The sequence below is a fragment of the Ictidomys tridecemlineatus genome, chromosome 1 (genome assembly GCF_052094955.1).
Source record: "Ictidomys tridecemlineatus isolate mIctTri1 chromosome 1, mIctTri1.hap1, whole genome shotgun sequence".
Taxonomy (NCBI): domain Eukaryota; kingdom Metazoa; phylum Chordata; class Mammalia; order Rodentia; family Sciuridae; genus Ictidomys; species Ictidomys tridecemlineatus.
Window position 1 is genome coordinate 55,755,918 of NC_135477.1, and position 25,409 is coordinate 55,781,326.

Genomic DNA, 25,409 nt, shown 5'->3' on the forward strand with positions numbered 1-25,409 from the left:
TGTAAACCAGCTATACCACTCCTCAGCATTTATCCAGAAGAATTGAAAGTAGCAAACTTTAGAGGCATATGCATTCTCATTTTTATTGCAACACAATAGCCAAGTCATGGAACTAGCCTAGGTATCCACCAACAGATGAATGGATTAAAAAATATGTTATATATACTTGAAAGGGTTTTATAGTTAGTCATAAATAAGAATAAAAGTATGGAATTTGCAGGAAAATGAATGGATGAATCTGAAGTGCAAAATATTGAGCAAAATGAACCACACAGGAAGACAAGTGTCCTATGCTTTCTCTCATCTGGGGAAGCTAGGAGGGAAAAAAAAGAAAAAGAAAAGAAAAAAAAAAAGCATCTCACAAAAATAGAAGCAAGTCCATTAGTGTAGAGGAAATTGATGGGAAAAGGAGGAGGAGAGAGCAAAGGGAGTTACTGGGATATAAAATCAATCAAATTATGTTATGTGCATATACTAATAACACAATGAAACCCACTAAACTGTATAATTAATATGTACCAAAAATTTTTTTTCAGAAAATGTGAGGATAAGTTCTACTACATAGAGCTTATTAAGATATAACTATTGTTGTAGAAGTTATATTAATCAAGTTTTAAAAACATGCTCTTGAGTCAATATTTAGTCTGAGAAAAGAGAAAAAGAGGTATCAAAATCACCTAGTCCGACATGGAAATTTGAAAGTAAAAACAGTGTCGTTGTTTGTTTGTTTGTTTATATAATTTAAGAAGTACATTTGTGTTAGCCCTACTAAAAATTAAGTTACAGGCTATAAAGAAAAGGGTCTTGTGGGGAGTGTCTAAATAATAATGATCATAAGGGACTCTAAAGTCACAGGTTTGTCTTGAGTCAATTGAGCCTGATCTTATAGACCTACAAATCTTTCTAACCTCCTACATGGATAAACTTGATCTGTTTTTCACTGATATAATACAATAGAGAGTTAATTGCTTTTATGCTAATCATTTATTTTTTTTAAAAAAAAAAAAGTAATGATTTTGTTGTCTTATTTATTGTTGTCCTAGCAAGATCCCTACCCTGTGTATGCCTTGTCCAGTTACTGACCATCTGTCACCATCGACTTCTGGACTGCCATAATGCTAAATATCCTTAAAGGTACATGCCCCACCTGATAGAGAATAAGGACTTCAGGTCACTCTCTGCACAACTGTACACTCTTTCAGCAGGAAGTAGCTTGGAGATATTGTCACCCATTTTTCTATAGAAACAGGATGTAGAAATTGACAGTGGGGAAATGGAACCAAAATCCATTTAGGATTCTCTAAAAGGGCATGTTTGTTTCTCTTCCTCTCTCCCTCCTCCTAATCTTTCCCCCTCCCTAATCTCAGGAGAAACAGGATTACCTTTATTCCCCCATCCTAATCAGAGTTCTCTGTCATTCAGTACACACCCACCAAAGAAAGAAAGTAATTCAGGCTTTGGGGATGGCACCAGAAGATCCCAGAAATGACTCTCTCAAATTAACAAGTGAATTACAACTCTGTACAACTCTGACAGAGAACAGGAGGAATGTAGCCTTTGAATCACATCTTTAGCCCCGTGTTTATGCTGATGGGCAGAATCACAGGCTCTCAGACAGGAGTCTCCTGTGTTTTTCTTTTTCTAGCAAAGCTATAACACTTCTTTTTCCCTTTTCTAAAAATGAATTTTTAAAAATAGATATTTTATTTGAATGCTCATATGTAACTAATAGTCTGCACCATCTCTGCACTAGTAAAGTTTTATTTAGAAATAATGTTTTGGAAACTGAGAGGGAAAGCAAATACAAGAATTGTGATTTAGGCTTTACTACTAAATATTATAACCATTTGCAGTTTGTTAGTATCCCCAACACTTCTCCCACAGGAATTTCCTGTTTGCTATTAATGGACATGCCTATTTAGAAATCTGTTGAATTTAAAATTTCATCAATATGAGGGGCCAATCCTAAAAACAAATTCTTGTCACCAGAAGCTGAACCATTAGATGAACAGGATGGAGCAATTTTCTAAAGTGAGATTATATTCTTATTATAGTCAGTTGCACTCAGAGTAAATAAGAAACTGGATGTAGAAGTGGGAGATGATTATAAACCCATTTATATTAAACAGGTAGAATCGCATTAGAGTTACTTACAAATTAAATTAAAAGTACATTGTGATCACTGAGAGTATCTAATGGATGCACTAAATGAATAACCAGAGAAAAAAATAATAAAAGTGAAAGGAAGGAAGCATTCTAGCTAAATTCAAAGTCAGAGATAAGGCTTTAGACAGAGCTGAGCTAAGGATCAGCTGCAGGGGAATTGCATTCTGACCTTTAGAAGATATAGAAAGGTCAGGGGATCTGGAAGCCAGACCAGTCTCCTGTGGCAGAAATGTCTTGAGCCTTGCCTAGAATTTCCTCAATCATTTTAATTATAATGCTTACATTGACAAATAAATATAGTGATCAGCAAAACTATCACCCTCAAATGAGTATAGTTATCTTTTTAAAGATTTCTTTGTTAACTGGTAGAACCCATTTTTTTTTCCTCAACAGGACTTTTCTTTTTTTAATTTTGAGATTTACCGAAATGTTTTTAAGACAGCAAAAGATAGAAATTAACAGATTTGTTTAAAAAACTGCTAATATGTACAAAACAGTACATAGTAACTTCAATCATAATGGAAATTAATTTGCTTATTTAATTTTTCTTTCAACTTATTATTGAGTACCTACAATATGCTAGCAGGTAAGTTAGGCACTAAGAAAATAATGACCAAGGGAGATAGGGACCCAGCCCTAATAAAGAGCAGAGTTAAATGAGGCAGACAAAAATGCAATAAGTAAAGACATAATGCTTTAACTCTATTAGAAAAGTTAGAATGTTTTATGAGAGCATTAACAGTGAAACTACCTAATCTGCCTGGTATAACAGAAGTGTCAAAACCTAAACACTTTTCTGTTGGGTTGAAGGAAGAGAGGTGATTTGGGGAAAGTAAAGTACACAGGAAGAAAATTTGAGAAAAAAAAAATATATATATATATATATGGGTTTGAACAGAATTCTCTCAGTTTCAACTTCTTGTCTGCTATAGCTTAGATGTTGATTATTGGTCAGATGTTCAGGTGCAGAGTGGTACTATTGGGGGATGGAAAAATCTTTGGGAGACAAGGCTTAATGAGAGATCCTTAGGTCACGTCCCTCAAAGGGGATTGTGGGGGTTGGGACTTCAGCTCAGTGGTAGAGCACCTGCCTCACGATGTGTGAGGCACTGGGTTTGATCTTAAGCACCACAAAAATAAATAAATAAAGACATTGTGTGCATCTACAACTAAAAAATATTTTTTTAAAAAAGGAAGAGTGGGTAAATAGGGAAGAGAGGTGGGAGGGAAAAAGAGGGAGAAGGGGAGTTGCACAGAAGATGGGAGGAGAACCTCATTGTTATACAGAATACATATATGATGTTGTAATGAGTAAAAGAAAAAAAAAGTGTGTCACATTAGATTGGATAGAGAGAAAGGATGGGAGAGGAGGGGAGGAGTAGGGAGGATAGGAAGGGCAGCAGAATAGAATAGACAATATGATTGGTGTCTGTACATTACATTATGAATTATATATCAAAATGCATTCTACTGTCATGTATGACTAAAAAATAAATAAATAAATAATTTTTTTTAAAAAAAAAGGAAGAGTGGGGATTGTGGGCTCCTGGTCTTTTCTCCCTCCTCACTCTCTTTGCTCCCTTGTTCATGATGTAAGCAGCTTTGTTCTGCCATGGAATCCACCATGATGTGCTGTCTCATCAGAAGCCCTTGATGAAAAGAATGTTATTTTTCTTGTCGTATAGGGAAGACATCTTCCATGTGAAGTTTTTGTCCCCTGCTTTCAGGAAGAAAAAGGCATAGGGTTATTTTTGTTGTTGTTGTTCTGTTTTAGTACCTTTAACTCAAAATAATCCTTATTCCAAAGAGAAATATTTGGGGTTGGCATATTCTACTCCCCTTCATCACTTTCAGTCTTGAGCAGGCAGGAGAGGCTCTCACCCCAAACCAATGACTCTGGAGCCATGTAAAAGCCACCAGACAGAAGGGAGATTTGATGGAAAGGGTTGGCTAAGCTGATCTTAGAGAGCACAGTGAAGAGTTTCTTTATAGCTCTAGAATCTCCTATTAGGAAGTGTCCATGGAGGCAGTAGAAGAATAGACAGATTATTCAAGTTGGAACAGCATGCAGAAGATTATCAAAAGTGAAAGAATAAATAACTTTTGATTCTTAAGGTTCATGACATGCTAAACAACAACTCTCTCTTGATATAAGGACCTCTAAGAAGTTTAGAATAAGGAATATTAAGCATATCACAAGCACAGGCACACACACACACACACACACACACACACACACACACACAAATGGCCCTGGATGCCCTGATCATGTAATCCTGAAGCATATAAGTATATGTGTGTATGGGAGTATGCATATGTGTAAAATCACTAGTATTTCAAGAGTCAATGTGGATAACGAAGAAGCTTGAGAAAAGCTATGAGGGAAAGGGCCATGTGAAAACTTGCGAAAGCCTAGATTTGAAATGTAAAGATCTTGCAATTTTTTCCAGTGGTTATTGGTCCTAACCAGTGACTTTTTCTTATGCTACATAATTTTACAAGGCTTAATATAGGATTAAAATGTTGGTAGGGCTGTAACTTGCTTCTAAGATCAAAGGGATGAAGGTGACTCAGAATAGTCATGCATGTGTATCAAGAAAAGCAGAAAAATTGAGACAAAATTTTATTTAGTAGTGGTGAAAAAAAGCAAATAGACCAAATCTTAGGGGTTTAAGGGAAATCATAAGATGATGTGAAAAAGCAATCTCAAAATACAGTAGAATCAGGTTTCTACCAAAAGGCCCCGATACCCTTATCTTGTCATTCTGAAACAGTAATTCATTCTCCAGTCAAAAAATTCACTGCACAAGACTGCATCTCATGTCCATGCTTTATAGCCAGTAGCAATTTTATTGACCTCAGTGTCCAGAAGTACAGACTGGAAATAACACTGTCTACAGGCACTGCACTGTCATATTTATGATATAAATGGCAAATTCTTGCTCATGATTCATTATTTGTGGCTGCATCACCAGTTTTCTCACTGACATTGAACAGAAAGAAAACACTGATTGATGAGCAAGAAAGAATATCAAAAAAGCAAGATAAAATGTCATAAGGTCAGTTCAGAAGTAACTGAAGATCTGGCAGAGATTTTTAAAAATCTTTGTCATGATAAGAAATTTTCTTATTCATTTTTTTCAATTTTAGATACATGCAATAGATTAAATAAAACTCAGTACTATATATGTATATATAGTATTGATTTTATAAGAATATTGAATCTTGCTATCTCTTGTGAGACTCTGCTCCAGCTGACAAGATTTTTATATTGTAAGTGATCTCACTTATAAAACTACATTGAATTGAGAAACAAAAAAAAAATCAATGACCTCTGTGTATGATGGAACAGAAGATATATATAAGGAATGAAATACATGAATTAAATGTAGATAAAAGTTATTTTTGCAGAAAAATTCAAATACCATTGAATAAGCTACATATAGTGGGAAATACACAATCTAAACCATAAAATATGATCATTTCAGAGAATATTTTGCTTGTAAAATTGTAAAGAAACAGACTGCAAGTTACATAAGATTAAAAAAAAGAGAATGATTTGAGAAATTCCAACTCTTTTCCATAGTTTGCTGCCAGGAATCCTGGACATTTATGTTTGCTACAGGCATAAAACTGCTAAGATTTAGTTTAAGTATGATAAAACTTGTTCTAGAATAATAACAATCACAGAATAAAATTTAGCTTTTAACATTTATATAAAACGTTTATTATTTTTTATAAAAAGAAGAAACTGACCCAGATAATCATCACTGTATATATGAGACTTATTTGTAAATAAGAATATTGCAGGAAATAAGTTGATGCCCTTTGATGTAGAAAATGATAAAACAAAAACATTATTATGTTTTACAAATAGAAAGAAACAAAGCTAGTTTAAAGACTCAAACTGAAAGTGATCCAAATTTAATTTGAGGATAGGAGTATAGAAGAACAAATTTCTTAGCCTTTTTTGGGGGGATCTTTTTTGGGGGAGGAAGTATTTAGAGATCCATCCTAGAAGTGTATTTGAATACATGACATCTTTATTTACTGCTGTTACTGGTTTGAGGAATCAGTCCATCTCAACCACCTCAAATGCTTCATTTGCTTTGTATAACACTCTATACATAAAGAAGTTTGTTTTTGCATTCTTTTGAAATACTCAGCCTCTTGGCAACTGTGGAGCATCCTCCTCCAGAATTTGCATTATGCTCTTTAACATTCCAACTGCAATATTGTAGAAATCATATATTCTGTAAGCCTCAGTTAGCCAGGTGTCCTCCCAACTATTCTTAATAAAGGAGTATTGCCAACATAATAATAAAGTCTCATGATGCTGCAGGACTGCTTTTCTTTACCCAGAAGCTCCAGGCCTGCAGAGAAATGGGCTTTCTCGGGCTTAATTAGGCCAACATTTGGCAAGAAGCACCTCAGTGTGTAGGAACCTCTTCTCCAGAAATGGGCAATCAAATTCTCTCTCCATATACTTTCTGGAATAAAATCCATCAGAATAAAGTTCCAGTGAGGCTTGTTATCCTCTGAGCTTCCCTACTTATCCACAGTTTGCAAAAGCCATCTTGAGAACTTGAAGACAAGAGACAGATTCTTGTATTTCATGATAAAAAGTGTATTCTGGGCTCTGGTAAATGATGTGGCAATATCATAAATAAGTTTATCAGAGAATTGGCAAGAATTACAATTCAATATGTGCTGATAGTCCTAATCTGACACTTTCTCCAGTAGATAGTCTTTATATTTCATATTCAGTAAATAAACTAAAATAAAATCTTATAATATTGAGTTAGGGTCTTTCAGAGAAACAGAACCAATAAGGGGTGTGTGTGTGTGTGTGTGTGTGTGTGTGTGCGTGTGTGTGTGTGTGCGTGCGCGCGTTCACATGTATGCAAGCATTTGTATATATGGTATATATACAATAAAGTATATACCTATCTTAATGTATATATACAATACATACACACGTTATGGAATGTTTTATCCAAAGTTTACTGATCTACATATTAATCTCATCCAAATTATTGGCACATAAGATTAACCATCACAAACTTTCCACCCATATACATTTTCTTGAGCTATAATCAATGACAATAACAAACTCATGCCTCCACCTTACATAATACAACTCTCATGTAAGCAACTGAAAACTCACACAACCTTTTCTGAGAACAAGAGGCAAGCACTAGTTGCCGTTCACTTGATATTGTGTAACTTAAGTACTCTGAAGTTAACATTATTTAAATACTAGAATATCAAATCAATACATCTCCTGTTGCATGATGAGGGGTTAAGAGAAGAAAGAAAACAAAATTACTTACTTTAAATAAAAATATGGGTATACACAAACAAATTCATGCATATAACATGCAAAATAAAATAAAGAAATATTCCTGACAATTAAAGAAGTATTCCTGACAATTATTATGACTTTGATGCTCATTTCTATAACTGATCATGTTATTATAACTGGCATTCATAATCCTCTTCTTCCACTACACATTTTGTATTCCTTTATGTTCAGTAAGCTTCCTAATTGGTCATGATTCTTTACTTGGTAGAGTACCTGAAACCTCCATTTCTAAATAATAGAGGTCATTAGCAGTCCTAGATAATTGGGTTCTGTGTTCTAAACACAGAACATGATAATCCTAAGAAACACCCTAGGATTATGTAGGAGATCTCCTATATTTCACGCATATTTTTCCTATCTTAATTGTGCAGTATCCCTCCAATTGTCTCCTTAGTAGTTAGAATCAGTCTCCCAGGCCACTATGTTAATTCCCTCTTTTGCTTGTTGATTTATTACCACTGCCCTTCAGAGATGTCCCAGAGCTGAACTGTAGTGCTATAGGTTTCTGTTTTCAGATGATTCCTAGATATTAACAGAAATATCCATAAATCAGAACCAATTATTCTCTTTAGCTGTCAACTGAAGCTAGGAGACTACTCATGAAGTCCTAAGTACACCTATGAGAGAGAAAGTAGCATAGCAAGAGTGGGGATTAAAGTGCATTTGAGTCATTTCTTTATGTAACTTATTTGTGCCTTAAGGACTTACTCACATATATAAATAGCCCTCCCACACACACACATATACAATTTCCATTTGAAAATGAATTATTGTTGGGCAATCCCCATTTTGTGGCTTAGTGGGTCTTATAGCACCAGTTCATGATGGGCAGCTAAGGCTGCATGGTAATTTAGTGTCCTGTGGATAAGCATTCAGTCTCTACTAAGGTCCAGTGTCAAGCCAAAAATTGTTTCTAAAAAGAAGAGTTGTTATCTCCAGAGAATGCAGGGCCCACTTCCACAATTTGATCTTATGATACACATTGCATCTATTGGATTATTTGGCCCAAGTGCAGTGCAGCTTCTATAACACTCTGGACCAGTGGAAGAGTTTTATTTAATCCAGTGCCATTAAAACGCGTAGGTTTTTTTAGTTTATTTAGTAAGTAAACTGGATTAACACATCTAAATGAGGAATATGTTTCCTGCAAATTCCAAATAGGTTCATTAGGCATTGTCCCTCCTCTTTCTTTGGAGGTTAATCTGATGAACAATTTACCTTTATTCTTATAAAGTATATATTGATTTGTGCCATGTCACTGGATTCCTAGAAATTTCACTTTCTAGGCTCCAGAATGCTAGTCAGACTCAACTCCCAACCTGACATGTAAATGTATTACCAATAACTAAAGAGTAATTGCTACTTGCTTCCTTAATAGTTCTGAACAGAATGTTATCAATATAATGGACTTGCATAATACATTGAGGAAGGGAAAGGTAATCAAATTCTCTGCAAACTAAATTATGACATAGGGCTAAAGAGTTGATACATCACTGAGGTAAGACAATTAAGATATACTGATAGCCTTCTAGTTGAAAGCAAAGTGCTTGTGATAGACCCTTACAGGCATATATAGAGGGAGAGGTGTTTGCCAAATCAATAGTTTCATATTAGGCAACAGACTATATGGTAATGTGCTCAAGCAATGAAACTCTTTCTGGTCTAGCATTTGAAATTAAGAGTCAATATTTGGTTATGCTTACCATAATCCAGTCTCATTCTCCAAGATGAGTAGATTTACCTTTTTCAAAAGCCAAATAGAAGACCCAAATGGGGACATGTTGGGGATCGCGACCCCTGCATCTCTTATATCCTTGATGCTGGCATCAATAATCTCTAAAATCCCTCTAAGGATGTGGTATTACTTTTGCTTTACTCCTTTTTTAGGTATAGGCAGCTCTAATGGTTTCCTCATGTCCTTTCCCACCATGATATCCCTCATTCCACAGGTCAGGGAACCAATGTGGAAATTCTGGCAGCATTCCATTCTATCTCCATCAATTATGCATGATGGACCTTAAAGAATAACCACAGGATGTTTTTGAAGACTCATTGGGCCCACTCTGGGATGGACCCCAACATTTATTGATCACCTGACCTTCACAAGCCCCTACTCTGACTGCTACACCACATTTTGACTTTCCTGGAATTAATGTCAATTCAGAGCCAGTGTTTTGTAGGTCACAAAATGTATAATTATTTCTCCTTTTACCAGCGTTACTGATAAAAGGCCAAGGCTGTCTTTGGGGAAGGCTGAAGGAAGCAATAATGGTATATATAGTTTAGTAGTATATTGGTGTCTTTCCTCCAGAGAAGCTAACCTCCCTGTCATTCAAGAGGGATTGAGTATTAAATAGCTGAAGTTTGGAAATAGATTAAAGGTCTGTGATCCTGTGTTTGTGATTTAGGGTAGACCTCTTTTATCTGGCCCAGTGTTCTTAAGCTTATTCAAATCAACTAAGAATTTAGTATTTCTTATTTCACTTTTAGAAAAAGCATAATAAAATTAGCCAGTACCACAGCAGGGTTTGAATTTCTTTTGAGACTATTTTTATTGCTGCTTTGATAAGGTAACCACGCCACCTTGCCTTTTGAGGCTGAGTGCTGCTACTATGGCCCTGCCACCATGGCATCCAATAACTCCCAATTGTATTTACACTTCCCAGTTCAGAGACTGTAGCTTCACTCTTAAGTTGTTGTCTACAGAAAAGAAGTAATTACAACTATTCAGGAATGTTAGGGCTTCCCTCAAAGTTTATTTCTCACAATCTTGGTGAAAGTGAAACTGGAATTGAGATGAAATTTGATTCTCTGCTTCAGTTTTCCTATGGGGTCTGCACAAACTACAGGTCTCTGTAGATGAGAAGTGTTGCAACTCTTAATGGCAGGCTGTCCCTCTGAGTGTTGAAGCAGACCCTAGCAGTTTGCTGCTCAGTTTCTTCTTTCTGGGTTTTTGTCTGGCAAATCTAAAGAATGAAACTCCTGGACAAAGGAAGGCAAGAGTAAAGAAGTAGGATTTATTTCAGAACAGAAACAGAACTCTCACAAGGCAAGGGGCACCCAAGAGCAAGTTTCCCAGAGTTTATAGTCAAGGGGTTCATGTAGCACTTGGGTGAAGGCTATTGTTCCCAAACTATGCTAATCAGGGTTTGGAAAGGTACTAACACTATTGGTTCATAATTATGCTAATTAGGGTTTGGTAAAGTACTAAGGCTATGGTTTAATTCTTGAATGCAAACTTCCATTCAGGTTCATCCCACTTCCATTTTCTCACTGATGGCAGACAATCTCAGCTTCCTAAGAGGTTATAGTCAATGGATTATGCATGCGCAGGAGATATGAAGCTCCGGCACTGTGTGGAGCAGGAGTCTGCATGAAGCCTGGCAGAAGGAAAAGAGTGAGGGGTGAGGAAAGACAGGTCAGCCTCCCTGGCTTGCTTGGCACTGGTCTGCCATGCCTCAGGCCCATTCAGGCATGGTGGGCTCCATGAGGTTGCAGCCCATGCTCGCTGCCTGTGCTCTAGCCCATCCAGTTTGTGAGTGAGACCCTGCCTGTGTGCTGCTTGGCTGCTCTGCTTCCTTTTCTGGACAGGGACCAGTGGTCCAACTGTGTGCCTTGGCAGTGTGGATCAAAAGCTCTCTGTCTTAAGGGGCTCAGTGGCACATATCTGTAATCCCACTGGCTTGGGAGGCTGGGGCAAGAGGATTCCCAGTTCAAAGGCAGCCTCAGCAAGTTAGCAAGGCCCAAAGCGACTAGTAGACTCAGTGAGACCCTGTCTCTAAATAAAATACAAAAAAGGGCTGGGGATATGGCTCAGTGGCTAAGTGCCTCTATGTTGAATCCCTGTCAAAAAAACAAAAAACAAAAAACAAAAAAAACTGTCTTCTGGACCTTCCCAAAGTGGCCTTAAATGACAGATATATTCTAACATTCCAGCCACTACTAAGCCTTTGAATCCCTTCTTCTGTAAACAAAAGTAGTTCTGGAATTTCTAATTCATTTACTTAGGATCACCTTTGGTTATTACATATTTCAACCTACTAACCAAATAAACTAAGTCCTTCATCTACAACATGGAACTCACAAACTGTTTACTGGACTCATATCTTTAAGTTTAGTCCTATCCAAATCCATGTTCCTTCCACTATTAGCCTACACTATTATTATCCTTTCTTACTTACATTCCCCCAGATTTCTTTCTATATAAGTTAGAAAACACAAGTAAGTTCTTCTGGAAAATAGTCTTCTTCTTCATGGACTATACTCTTTTCCTCACCGTTAGGTATCTGCTAGGATATAAGTCTACCTACAAGTCTAGCATCAAAAAGGAGTCGTGAGGATGGAGGAGACTGGTCATTGTCTTGCTAAACAATTGCCATGAGAGAAACTGTTAATTTCCTCAGGTAATGTGGAGCTAATTCCCACAGATGAAGATGGAATATATGCTTCTACTGTGGGTGACTCACCAGAATTTAATGATGCCAGGCCTTCCTACACATCCCCATTAAACTTTACAGATCCCTTTTCTTCCCATTCAGTGCTCTCACTTTAGCAGTAGACACCTTGTGAGGCTGGGAGTTCAATTTGCATTACAAATCAGTCTTTGGTAAGGAGAGTTCTGGATTTGTTTTCAACAATTTCAGCCCTGCCTCCACAGGGAGATAAAGATCTCTTTCAGAATACCCACGGAAGCTTTCAGATTATATACGCAATTCTGAAGATGAGAATTCTCTAAGTTTATCCTTTTCTTTCCCCATTCTGCCCATAGACACTGAATGTTAAAAAAAAAAAAGTGTAGGCAAATCACAAGTTTAATGAGTTTATTTCAGCATTCAGTGATTCATGAATCTGGCAGCAGCATACTCAAAGACCTTAGCACTTCTCAGGAAGAGATAAGAGAGAAAATATTCATTAGATGTTCTCAGAAGCAAGAAAAAACATATTTATTTGGTTAGAGTGGAAAGTTCCTAGTTAGAAGTTAGTTGTCAATTTCTGATTCCTTAAGTTTGAGTTTTGATTTACTGTTTACTTTGGGTTTGTTTTGCTTGTGTGAGAATCCAAACTTTGGTTTATGGCAGATTAATGGCCTCTCAATGAAACAAACAAAAAATAATTTTCAATAGAAATGACCACCATCCATCCCATTATACTTGTTAGTTTCAAAGTATCATATACATGATCACTTGGGTCATTGCTTCTTGTAAATGTTCCATTAGAATTATTCATTAGGATTATCCAATTAGGATTTTCATATCCATTAGGATTATTCAAATTGTTGATATTTTGCATATGTATCATGACAGAGCATATGATGGAATATCAGTGCCTTCTTTGCTATTGCCAATACAGTGATTCATGACTTTATATCTAATTAGATTACAGAGTCAATTCCAGAAACTCCTGAACTTATTCAGAAAAAATCATCCTTAAGAATAGAGAAACATTCTTGATACTGAAATCCGTATTAGTGGAGTTTTCCAGAGAAAAAGGTCCAATAGAATGTGAAATGAGATTTATTGTAGGAATTTGGGGTTTGTAATTGTGAAGGCTGGCAAGCCTGAAATCTGCAGTGTGAGCCAATAGATAGAGATCCAAGAGAGCCATTGGGGCAGATGAAGTCTGAAGGCAGTCTGCTGGAAAATTCCTTTTTATTTGGGAAAGTAGATATTTTTCGTTGAGGATTTCAGATGACTGGAGAAGGCTTACCCAAATTTCTGAAGGGAAATCTCTTTATAGAAAGTTTATTTATTTATTAATTGTTATCCAAAAATGTTCACACAACTTGACATAAAATTAATCATCATAACTTCTATATTTTGAAAGTAATAAAAAAAACCTCATAGCCTAATCAATACACTAATTTTTTATTAGATTCTCAAATTTTATTTTTCCCATTTACTTTTTCGGTTAGTATAATTTTCTTTTCTTACTTTAAATTAAAAGTCTTTTGCTTAGGAATATATTTAATAACAGAATATCTGAAATCACTACTAATAATTATGTATAGTCATTTGTGCATCTATAGTTATTTGTGCATGTGTGTGGTCTTGTCAAATAAATGTATAGATGAGGTTATGGTTATATTAATAATGTAATATTTTTTGGAGTGATACTTTTAACTATAGGAGACAATAGCTACTTTCTTTCTTTTTTCTTTTTTTTTTTTTTTTTTTTGGCAGAACATTCAACCACTGAGCCCCATTCCCAGCTCTATTTTACATGTTATTTAGAGACAGGGTCCCACTGAGTAGCTTAGCACCTTATTTTGGCTGAAGCTGGCTTTGAACTTGCCGTCCTCCTGCCTTAGCCTCTCAAGCCACTAGAATTACAGGGGAGTGTCATGATGCCCAGTCCAAAATAGCTATTTCTACCTCTTTTAAGGCCACTGCTTGCTTAATTCAAGTTTAAAAAGTTGATTTTATAGTTTAGCATTCTGTTCAAATTGTACAAACCCAGGTTTTAATTGTCCCATCAATTATTCTGAAAAATCTAAAGACCTGTTATATGCTGGGTACTGAGTATAAGCAGGACATGTAATGGTCAAAAAAGAAAAATATATTTTTTCCTGCCCTTTAGAATCTAGAATGGAGAAGAATTATTTTAATCATACAAATAAATTTCCTTCCCAGGAAAGGAATATGATGTTTTAAGATAATATAAAAAATTGTACCCAATTAGACTAAGCTGAATAAATATTCTGTACAAGCTATGATATACATATAGTATGGAATTTACTTGGAAAAAGAGTTAGAAAGTACAGAAAGGGTTCCAGTAGTAGAATAGCATGTGTAATGCCACTATGGCATTAGGGTAAATTACAATTATAGTCTTATTTATTATTATTTTTTTACTATATTGCTATTAATTCTGTTTCTATTATTACTAATATTATTACTATTAGCTAAGTGATCATGATATTTAATCTGTATCTCCAACCACAATATCTATCTATAAATCAATATTTCCACCTGTTTATTGGATATTTTTATCTTGAGATAATATCCTAAGCAAGGGCAAGTCTAGTTCAGCCTTTCACAAAGAAATACTACAGAAGCACATGGGAGGTGATCTGAAGAATTTTACAGATGGTATGTAAATAATATAGTGGCTTTTAATATGATCTAAGCCCAGGTAGGTCCATGGTAAGATTACTAAACATTTTGAAAGTATTTCAAATATAGTGTGTTTTCATTACTGCCTAATAACATGAATTAATAATGGACTATATATTTTGAATTAACATTTTTTATGCTTTAATTTGGGTAAGTTGTTTTACCTGCTTCTTCCTTTTATAAAATATTGATGATAGTCCATATATTGCTGGTGAGAATGCAAGCTAACGCAACCACTCCAGAAAGCAGTATGGAGATTCTTTAGAAAACTTGGAATGGAACCACCATTTGACCCAGTTATCTCACTCCTTGGCTTATTACCCAAAGAACTTAAAATCAGCATACTACAGTAATGCAGCCACATCAATGTTTATAGCAGCTCACAATAGCCAAGCTATGCAACCAACCTAGGTGCCATTCAATAGATAAATTGATAAAGACAATGTGGTATATAATCCACAATTGAATATTATTTGTCCATAAAGAAGAATGAAATTATGGCATTTGCCAATAAATGGATGGAACTGGAGAATATCATGTTAACTGAAATAAGCCAGTCCAAAACAACCAAAGGTCAAATGTTCTCTCTGATATGTGGATGCTAACCCATAACAAGGGAGAATAAGGAGAAGTATTATAGAAGTTCATTAGATTAGACAAAAGGGAATGAAGGGAAGGAAGGAAGTATGGGAATACGTAAGACAGTAAAATGAGTCAGACAGAACCTTCCTATGTTCATATGTGAATATAAGACCAATGTAACTCCACATCATGTTCAACCACAAGAATGGGATCCAAATTGTAATGGGTTGCACCTTCTGTATGTATATGTCAAAATACACCCTACTACTATATATATATGAGAACAACAAATAATAAAATAAAATATGGATTATAATATCTGCTTCATTAGAATATGTGTCAGCTTTTCATCACTGTGACCAAAATACCTGACAAAAACAACCTAGAGGAGGAAAAGTTTATTTTAGCTTCTGGTTTCAGAAGTCTCAGTCCACAGTCAGCTGACTCCAAGGCAGAAACATCATGGTGTAAAGGTATGGTAGAGGAAAGCTGTTCAGTTCATGGCACCCAGAAAACAGAGAGAAAAAGTGGGAGATCTAGAGGGAGAGGGAGAGGGGGAGGGAGAGAAAGAGGGGGAGAGAGGGAGAGAAAGAGGGAGAAGGAGAGGGAGAGAAAAGGAGAGAGAGAGAGAGAGAGAGAGAGAGAGAGAGAGAGAGAGAGAGAGAGAGAGAGAGAAGTGGCCATGAGGATAGATACAGTCCCCAAGGCCATGCCCCAGTGACCTACTTCGTCCAGTCATACTCCACCTGCCTAAAATCCTAAAATATCAAATAATAATCAATTCAAAATATTAATCCCTAACATAGATGAATACACTGGTGAGATTATAGCCCTCATGATCCAATCACTGCCTAAAACTCCCACCTCTGAAACTTGCTGTGTTGGGGATCGTATTTCCAACACTAGAAATTTTGGAGGGGTGGAATTTTCTATCCAAACCATAACAGAATACTTTAAAAAACAACGCAAATAATTCATAATGGATAATGGTTAGCACACCTGGCACAAAATAGGCAAAAACCAGCACTCCCCCCCCAAAAAAAAAACCAACCCCTCTTTCTACCTCTTTCTTTTTTACTGCTTGAACCAATGTACTTATCTTTCAAAGAAGATTATATCTCATCTCTGTTACTTCTTCAACTGTATTTTTATAGCACATTATAATGCTTTCTTTTAATATTATTACATATTTTATTGTTATCTATTTTCCAATCTGCTTCCCAATTATTCTAAAAGATTTTCAAGGGCCAGTACTTACATTAAACATACCATATTACCCAATAACTAATGTCATATTTGCCATTGGGGCAAATATTGATAAGTGTTTTTTATTTATTAAATTGAACTAAACAGCTTTCACTTACTTCTTATATTTGACTAGTGCCTGTAAGTCAAGAGAATAAAGCTCTAATAGCCACATTTTTACTTACTTTTCTATATTTTTCTTCATTTTAATAATTTCTGGTCTGTTTTCTTGCCCTCCTAAATATGCTTAAAACTATTTGTTCCTATATTGTCTTTCCTCTAATAATCAACACCATGACCTCAAAAACTACTGTCCAAGATGGTCCCCAGAGATTCCCAACTTCGTGAATTCACCTTCTTATTCATTTTTTGGACACATTAATTTAGGACTGGCTCAGATTTGCCCCACAGAATGTTCTTGATGTATTGCTGTATAACACTGGCAGCTGGGACTGAAGAGATTTGCAGCTTCCACTTCAATTTCTCAACACATTCCTTCTCAAAACTTAGTCCTTGTGCTGTGCAAGAGAACTTGAACCTCCATGGGAAGGGGCTCACATTAAAAAAAAAAAAAAATGAGCCTCAGAGGATCCTCAGCTGCTGGTCTTCCCTAATGGGCAGCTATGTGAGTGAGGCTGTTTTGGACTTCTGGCATCCCCAGTACTTGGGATCATACCATTTTAAAGTGGAGATCCTACCAGTGAACCTAAAAATTTATAAGTAAAGAAGTATTGTTCTAAGCTATTAAGTTTGGGGATGGTTTCTTCTGTAGCAATAAAAATCTTAACCAGCGAACAATATAATGATCAAAGCAACCTTTCAAAATCAGCATAGTGGAGAGAGAATCAGAGCAGCTATACATTCCATTCTATTCTATTCCATCTGAGGTCTCAATTCTCTTTACTGCTTTCCCATCAGGTAACAATTTAGCCTCTGCTTAGTCTACAAATATACCAGTAAGCTTACCATCTATGAAAATAGTTCATTCAAATTTTAGATAACTCTATTCCAATATACTTTATTTGGAAAATATCTCTTCTGTAACTACTGCACATTTAGTTCTATCTCATTGCTACAGCTAAGGATCATAACCCATTCTACTCTCCTTCACCAACCACATTTTTGTTGTGGACTCACTTAGGAGACATTTCACCCTTCTGGTTTTTAATCTCAGAGTTTGTTCTAGCTATCTATGTACCTGTTAAGACAGAAAGCAATACTTAGGAGTGCCCTGCTATACTGACTAGAACAGGTCTATCATTTTTTATTTACAGATGTTAAGAGCATTCGTATAACATTTTAAACTCTTCAAAATACCACTACATATTAATTGACATGGTTCTAATGTTAGTTTTATAAAGGAAGTTGGGTGATTATTCATATTCTTGTAGCAAAAGGTAAACAAACAGATATTTTTTAAAAAAGGCTAAGTAACAATTCCAGACTATAGTCAGGGTTTTCTGAGTCTTAAGACAGAATTTTGTTTTGTATTGTGTTGTTTTGATATTTTTTTTCTCAGTTCAATCACGTGTACAAAAACACAGTGAAGAGATACTCTTCCTCAACTGTACAGACACAAAAAAAATTATATTTCATACAGGTGACAGGGCAAATACTGAATAAAGCTATTATACTTCATGATTAGTCCAGTCTTGCTGAAGGTGGAACTACTACTATGCATATACCAGAACCATTAGCTGTCTGTTTCCCTGGACAATCATCCATCTGATTCAAAACATAGGTCAATAGATGTTTAAAGTAAATTCCTTCTTAGAATGAAAGTTTGTTCAATGTGTTATCATGTGAGTTTTCATTTATGAGCCCAATTCAATACGTACAATAGAATGCTCAAAGTATATTTTCCTTCTAGCTCATGATATATGTTGAAAGGGAAGCTATTGATTGCATATTAACTATGATTATTTTAGATGTTCATTTTCAACTTTTATACCTAAAAATTTCCTGGACACATGTTGAAATTCTTAAATTGTTAAAATTGAGCAAGAAAGACACTAAATGTGGTTGTAAATAAAACTGTGTGTGCACATGCACATCTCTATGTATGTGTCTGTGTGAGAGGGCTTAATCAAAGACAAAAATGCACATAATTAGTTAAAATATGCAAATGCATATTTAGTTTTATAAATTAATCCATCACCTCAAATTTTAGTTTTTTCAGCTTGGTTGAAACTATTTCATTTAAGAATGGATTTTAATAGTTGAGGAAAATACTCTCATTGGTTTATGTAAAGAATAAAAAAATATTTTAGGAGAATTTTGATAAGAAATTGATAGAATGCTATTTATTTGAGAAAACTGTCAAGATAATATAAAACCCAACTTTGTTCTTATTCAGAAACATCCATATAAAACTATCCTGAGCAATCATTCTGTATACCCGGGTCCCTCTTTTTGCATTTGTTTTTTTCTGACAATCATATTCCAATGCACTTAAAGAGTTCTCCATCTCTTCATTGCTTCACCTTCCTTTGAGATATTATCTTTTAAATAAATTTTTTTCTGGCATTTCAGTTTCTTTAATTGAACAGATGACAAGTTTTTATTTCTGTGAGTATTTGATTAAGGCTATCAAATCACTGCCTTCAACCTTCCTAGTAATTTCAAGCCAGTTCTCCACTGTATTGTCATTAATTTCAGTCTTCCTTAATCTTTAATCAATTTCCTTTTTTAAAAAATGACAAGATTTAATGCAATATTAAAGTAATTGCAGAAAACCATTTACTCCACAGCCCAAGTTTGTTGACCTTGCCAAACTGAACTGATACAATATGAACCAACACAATATAGAGAAATGTGTTAATTAACTAAAATATAATGCTCCCATTAATTATTCAAAAAAATATTGGTGTTAATGTTCATAGATGAAGTAAAGGTTATACAAATGCATGGGCCTTTTACATTTACTTTTAAAATCCTACTACAACCCAGAATATAAAACAGATGATTTCAAATAGTACTGATATTATTTTTATTTATCAGATGAGGACACTGTAAGGCATTTTATATTATGAATAAGAACACTAAATGGCAAAGTTGAGAATTATGCCAAATACCTGACTCTTGAACCTCACCTGTATTTTCTACCTTCCAATCTAAAGTCTGCTTAGATTCTACTCCCTTATTTTGCTCTTAACCAGCTGTTAACCCTTCACTATATGATCACTAGTCAGACATTGAGCTTCAAGTTTCTTTTTGCAATGCAAAAGCAGGGTTTGGATGATGAAAATCTAGATTTTATTAAGTAATTTGGAGACAATAGTTCATAGTGGTGGTATTCTAACGTTCCACTTCTGTTCTAACTATGTTTAGTTTTATTTCTTTGCCCTCAACAAATGATATTTAAAGAAGGGATTCCACTGCCATTTTAAAAATCCACTGATGACCCACTTTCTCATTCACAAATCAGGTTCACTCTTAAAGGGCTAGTTAATTGGTAACTCAACAAACTGATCATCCCTGCTTCGTGAAGTCACTCCTTACTCTGAGCTCCTAGTGATATAAACCCTAAAAGTACTTACCATGTTCCAACTTGCAATTTAGAACAATTTTATTCATATGTGGATTCTCTTTAAAGATAAGATCTTTCTTTCGTCTAATCTCTATCAGCAATAAGACTGAGAATCCACAAATACTACGTGAATAAACGCATGAATCAATGGTCATGCAAGTCTCTCTTTGAAACTTCATGTTTATTAATTTGACTATCAAACTAGTAACTGTTCTTCAAAGCAAAATATATTGGCTTGTTAGCAAATGAATGCTTTTTAAAATACCTAATTTTATATTTCTTACTATTCAAATTTAAAATACATCATGAAGAATATCATGCATTTAGGAAAGCTGAAAAAATGTCAAAGACTTTTTAAAACATCTTTAATCTACACCTCTATTGGAAAAAATAAACATTAAAAAACAAAAAAATGACTAATGGTCTCATCAGAAAACATATCATTGCTAAATAAATATATCACAAACTTTTCTTAAGCTTGATTAAATAATATCAGAACTTTTCCACTTTGTTTCTCAATGTATATACATCTATATATTGATTTCTCCATTATGTTCATTTTTATTATTCATGTACACACATAAGTTTGTGTACATGTATATATGTTTATATGCATATATATGTGTTTTTATATTCGTGCATGTCTATTAATCATCGATATGTGGCAGCCCTCAAAGATGTTTCTAGTAGAGCACAAAAGAAGTCAGGTGACTGAATTGGCTTTGTTTTTACTGTATTTTATCTAAGTTTTCCTGTGTGGATACAGATTTCACATTTTTTCTTTATTCTTAATATCTGTTTGCTGATATGCTAACCATGGAGAAAGTCATCACTTCATCAAGACAGGATCCCTTTGCCTTTTGCCAAGTCATTCCACAAAAGTGTCTATGAGGTTTTCAGGGGTTCTATAGGAAAATGTTAAGGAAGTTTTTCAAAGTCTTAGAGTCCAGATTGTGTGTGTGTGTGTGTGTGTGTGTGTGTGTCTGTGTGCACGCATGTGCAAATGGAGTGGGGTGAACATCAGCTAGTGATGCTTGATTCATGGTTTCGGGGTTCACAATCATATTTCATTCTTCTTCCTTTTATCTATACCTCTCATGACCATTTCCCTTCACCTACTTTACTACTCAATTACTTTTCACTCTCTACCGATCTTCATTATAAAACCAATTCTTTTCTAGATCCTTTTTGCAATTTGTAAGTTATGCAATCATAGACTTTCCCATGCATTACTATTTTTCTTCTCCAACAGTATAGGAAATAGGTGTAGACGTCTATTAGCTTTACTGGTGGAAAGTTGGTGCCACAACTAGTTCTGGGTGGGAACATTGCAAGGACCTTGACTCTGATCTCAAATAGTATTAACATACCTGAAATTCAAAACACTTCACAATAAGATTGTTTACTTATTTACCAAGATGTTCATTTCTGAATGTATGCAATACATATATTCATTCAACTACTCAATTTCTATTGAACTCTTACTATGTTCCAATTACTATGCAAGGGACTAGATATAACAGCATAAACAAAAATACATTGGGATGGCATTTGAATATTTATATGACACCCATATATTAATCAAACAATCCAATTAAAATACCTTTAAAATGTAAAAATATATAAAAATATCATTAAAATACAGCTATAATTATTATGAAAGGGAAACACCTGCTCAGATAGCAGATAAATCAGGGTTTGGCCAAGTGAGCACGTCAGTGAAGGTTTCCTGAAGGAAGTAGAACTTTGCTGAGACCTATTCATTTACCAGATTTACTCCTCTTAGTGAGCAACATGTAGGCAATGACTGGGCTACAAGGGGAAGAAACAGATTACCCAAAGAAGAGAAAACACTTTTGTAGAAGGAGGGAGCATGAAAACAAAAAAGGAGCAGAAGCCAGAGCAGTTAGAGAGGAAGACAAGGGAAATTGTGGTGTAGGGTGATGGGGCAAAGGAACCCACATTCTGGGTATCGGCCATGAAGGAGTTGGGGTATGTCAAGAAAGTATGTCTTACATCTAAGAAGATTATGCACACTTGAAGTTTGAAAATAGAGGAGACATAGGTGAGATCTGTGTAAAATGACATGACTCAACAGTCCTTTAAGTCTACCTAGTGTGGGACCCTTTTCCCTTCTTCTAAAAATCAAATATGAGAGGAATATGACTAATTAAAATTCCAGGCTAGTCAGGTATCAGTTAATTGACTTTTTATTGCACTTGCACCATCAATTTTCAATGCTTTTAATGAAATGGAATGTGATTCTCTTTGGAATTTAAATGTGTCTATTCTATTTCAAACTCTATCATCTTCTGTTTCTTCCACAGATTGCCATCTGTAAAGCTTCTGTAAACATTCTAAAAATAACCAATAATCTGTATCTCATTTTTTTTCCTCCAGTGGAGAAACTGATGGACTATTTTTATTATTGTTGTTATGAATAAAGGAACCTTGGAGTAAGAAAAAATAAATAGAGCTAATTAGGCTTTCTTCTCATTGAAAGGTGGGGCACTAAGACCAATATTAGGTTTTCGGCACAGTTTTGTTTTGTTTTTGTTTTTCATACTTCTGGTATCAATTAAGTTTTATCATTTCATGTAATATTCTGAGTTTCTACAAGATAATACATAGTAGTGGAAATAATTAAAACTGAAAAGATGAAATGAACATTCCCTCATCTTTATCTTGCTGCACAGTCTGAAAATATCTGAGTATAACAGAACAAATTTGTTTCCGAACTGAATGAAATAAATATTAGTTCAAATAGAATCTATAGAATTTGTTTTTACAAATTTATAGAACTCTTTTTTTTATTGGTTGTTCAAAACATTACAAAGCTTTTGACATATCATATTTCATACATTAGATAGGTTTACAAAGCTCAATTATTTTGCTGAAAACTGATAGCTAAATTGAAGACACTTGGAAAATACAATATAAATAATTTGAGGTCATCATCCTATAGTTCTAATTTGAGAATTTAGGTCAAGTTGAATAACATTAGCAGAACCCTTTCTGGAAGAGTACTGATAGCTGCCTGTCGAGGAACATTAAAGAACAACTTCATGTAGAGACAGAGGTAAACTTCAGAAAACCAGAGAGTCACTTCTAATCCAGAAATTCACTTCTAATTTTATAAATGTCTTCCTTGTTAGTCACCGAATGTCATTTATCTTGGCTGAAAGTGTCACAAGAAAAACATTTGCTATTTATTAAATCAGTGTTTACCTAATTAAAAATATTTCCCTTTCTCCATGTCCATTGGATTATAGTTGTAGTTTTACTGTGCTTTGATTACTATTTCCATCAGTAGATAGATAAACTGAATATTGGGAAAAAAATTATAATTGTTTTTCCACAAGACAGTGTTAAAATAGAACTAATATTTTTGTCACCAGGAATAAAACAGAGTGTACTAAAAAAAAAAAAAAATTTCCATGTTGAATGGGAATGTTCAGACTTTTCTTCTTGTATTCTTTCATGTGATAGTCTATGATATACAGTAGGAAATATAAGTTTCTATTTTATAATACAGAAAATAATTTATTTCTATGTGCAGCTCTCCAATTATTCTGTGTCCTCTTTGCAGAAATATCTGCATTTTTTATTTTCACTTTCCTAGTAACTAGCACAGTACTTCACAACAGCGGGTACACATAAAAGTTTATCAATATCAACTATTTGACAGACACTAACCTAAGGCTAAAAGATATAAAGTTGAATATGTTCCCATATCTATACTTGAACAATATACAGCTCACTGAGATGTACAAACAAGATTATTTTTGTATAACAGAGTTTTGCATACCAGGCCACAAGAGCTTGTCAATGGTACAATCAATCTTTAAGGTATGACTGGAAAGACTTCCCTTAGCAGAGTATAGTCATGTACAGAGAGGGGAAGTATATATTAAAAAGAATGACTCATTCTGGAAATGCTAGTGTATTAGAAAAAGGGAGGCCAAATGAAGTCTAAACAAAACTATGACGGTTAGTTCTATTGTCAATTTGGTTAGGCTAATATTGCAGAGAAGATTTTTTTTAGATGTAAATAACATGCAATGAGTGTACTGATTAAAGGAGATTGTTCCTCTTATTACAGGTAAGCTTTCTTCAATCAGTTAAAGGCCTTAAAAAGATGACTAATGTCCTCTAAGGATCAAGCAATTCCTCCTCCAAGATACCTTCAAACGTGGCACCACAACATTCTTCCTGGGTGTCCAGAATGCCAAATTTTGGATATGCCAGACCCCCACAATTGTGTAAGCAAATTTCTTAAAATTTCTCAATAGATAGATGATAAATAGAAAAACTATAGATACATAAAGAGAGGGTCATTGTTTCAGGGTCACAACATCATATCTCATCATTCATATATATATGATATTATATGTATATGTGTATATGCATATATACACACACAAACACACATAGACACAAACATATAGTCATGTACGTGTGTGTATTCCTCTGGATATATGGGATCCAGATGTCTGAATTCAACCAACTGCAGACCAAAATATTCAAGAAAAACATAGAGTTTGTACTGAACATGTACAAACTTTTTATTATTCCCTAAACAATAGATAATGGTGTACAACATATTTATATTACACTAGGTATTGCAAGTAATCTAGAGATGATGTAAAAATCTATGGAGTGTACAGAGGAAAATGCAGCTACTATACTCTTTTAGAGGAGGGACTTGAACATGAACAGGTTCCGAATGGGAGTGTCCTGAAACCAACCCCCCATGGAAACCAAGGAGTGACTGTGCATAAATACACACCCATCCACATGCTGCATAGACATCTTTTCCATTCAGTTTCTCTGGAAAAGTCCCAGTGTTCTGCTTGATTAGTATCCTCTCCTATATAACTCTTCACTTTCAAATATATCTTAGTTTTGTTGATAAGTTATATGAATAAGGATGACATACAGGAAATGTATTAATGAAGTGGAATATTTAAAACTGCACACTGTGTCTGGAGTAGGAGGGTGGAAATGATGGCTCTAACGGAGATAGATGAGCATGAGTCACAGTTTTCTTGCTTAAGCCTCTGAGCGCATACTTGTGGTTTGCACTAAAATAAGAAATAGGAGAGCAGAGGGAGTTTATGATTCAGTTTGGGAGATATTCAGGTGAAAGCGGAACTTCTAGTGGAGCTCTCCAACAAAACCTAGATGAATAGGAGATATCAAGTGTGTGATAGATTTGGAAATCATTAGTATATAACTGATAATTAAATCCAATAGAATGTCATTCATTTATCCATGGAGAACACCTAGAAGGAAAAAAAAAGGAGTAAAAGCCTAGGTTTATGAGAAATACCAGAATTTAAATAAAAATGTAGTCAGAGAGAATCCTGAAATGCTTGGTAAGCTTCCAGAATGACGACAGTAAAAAGAT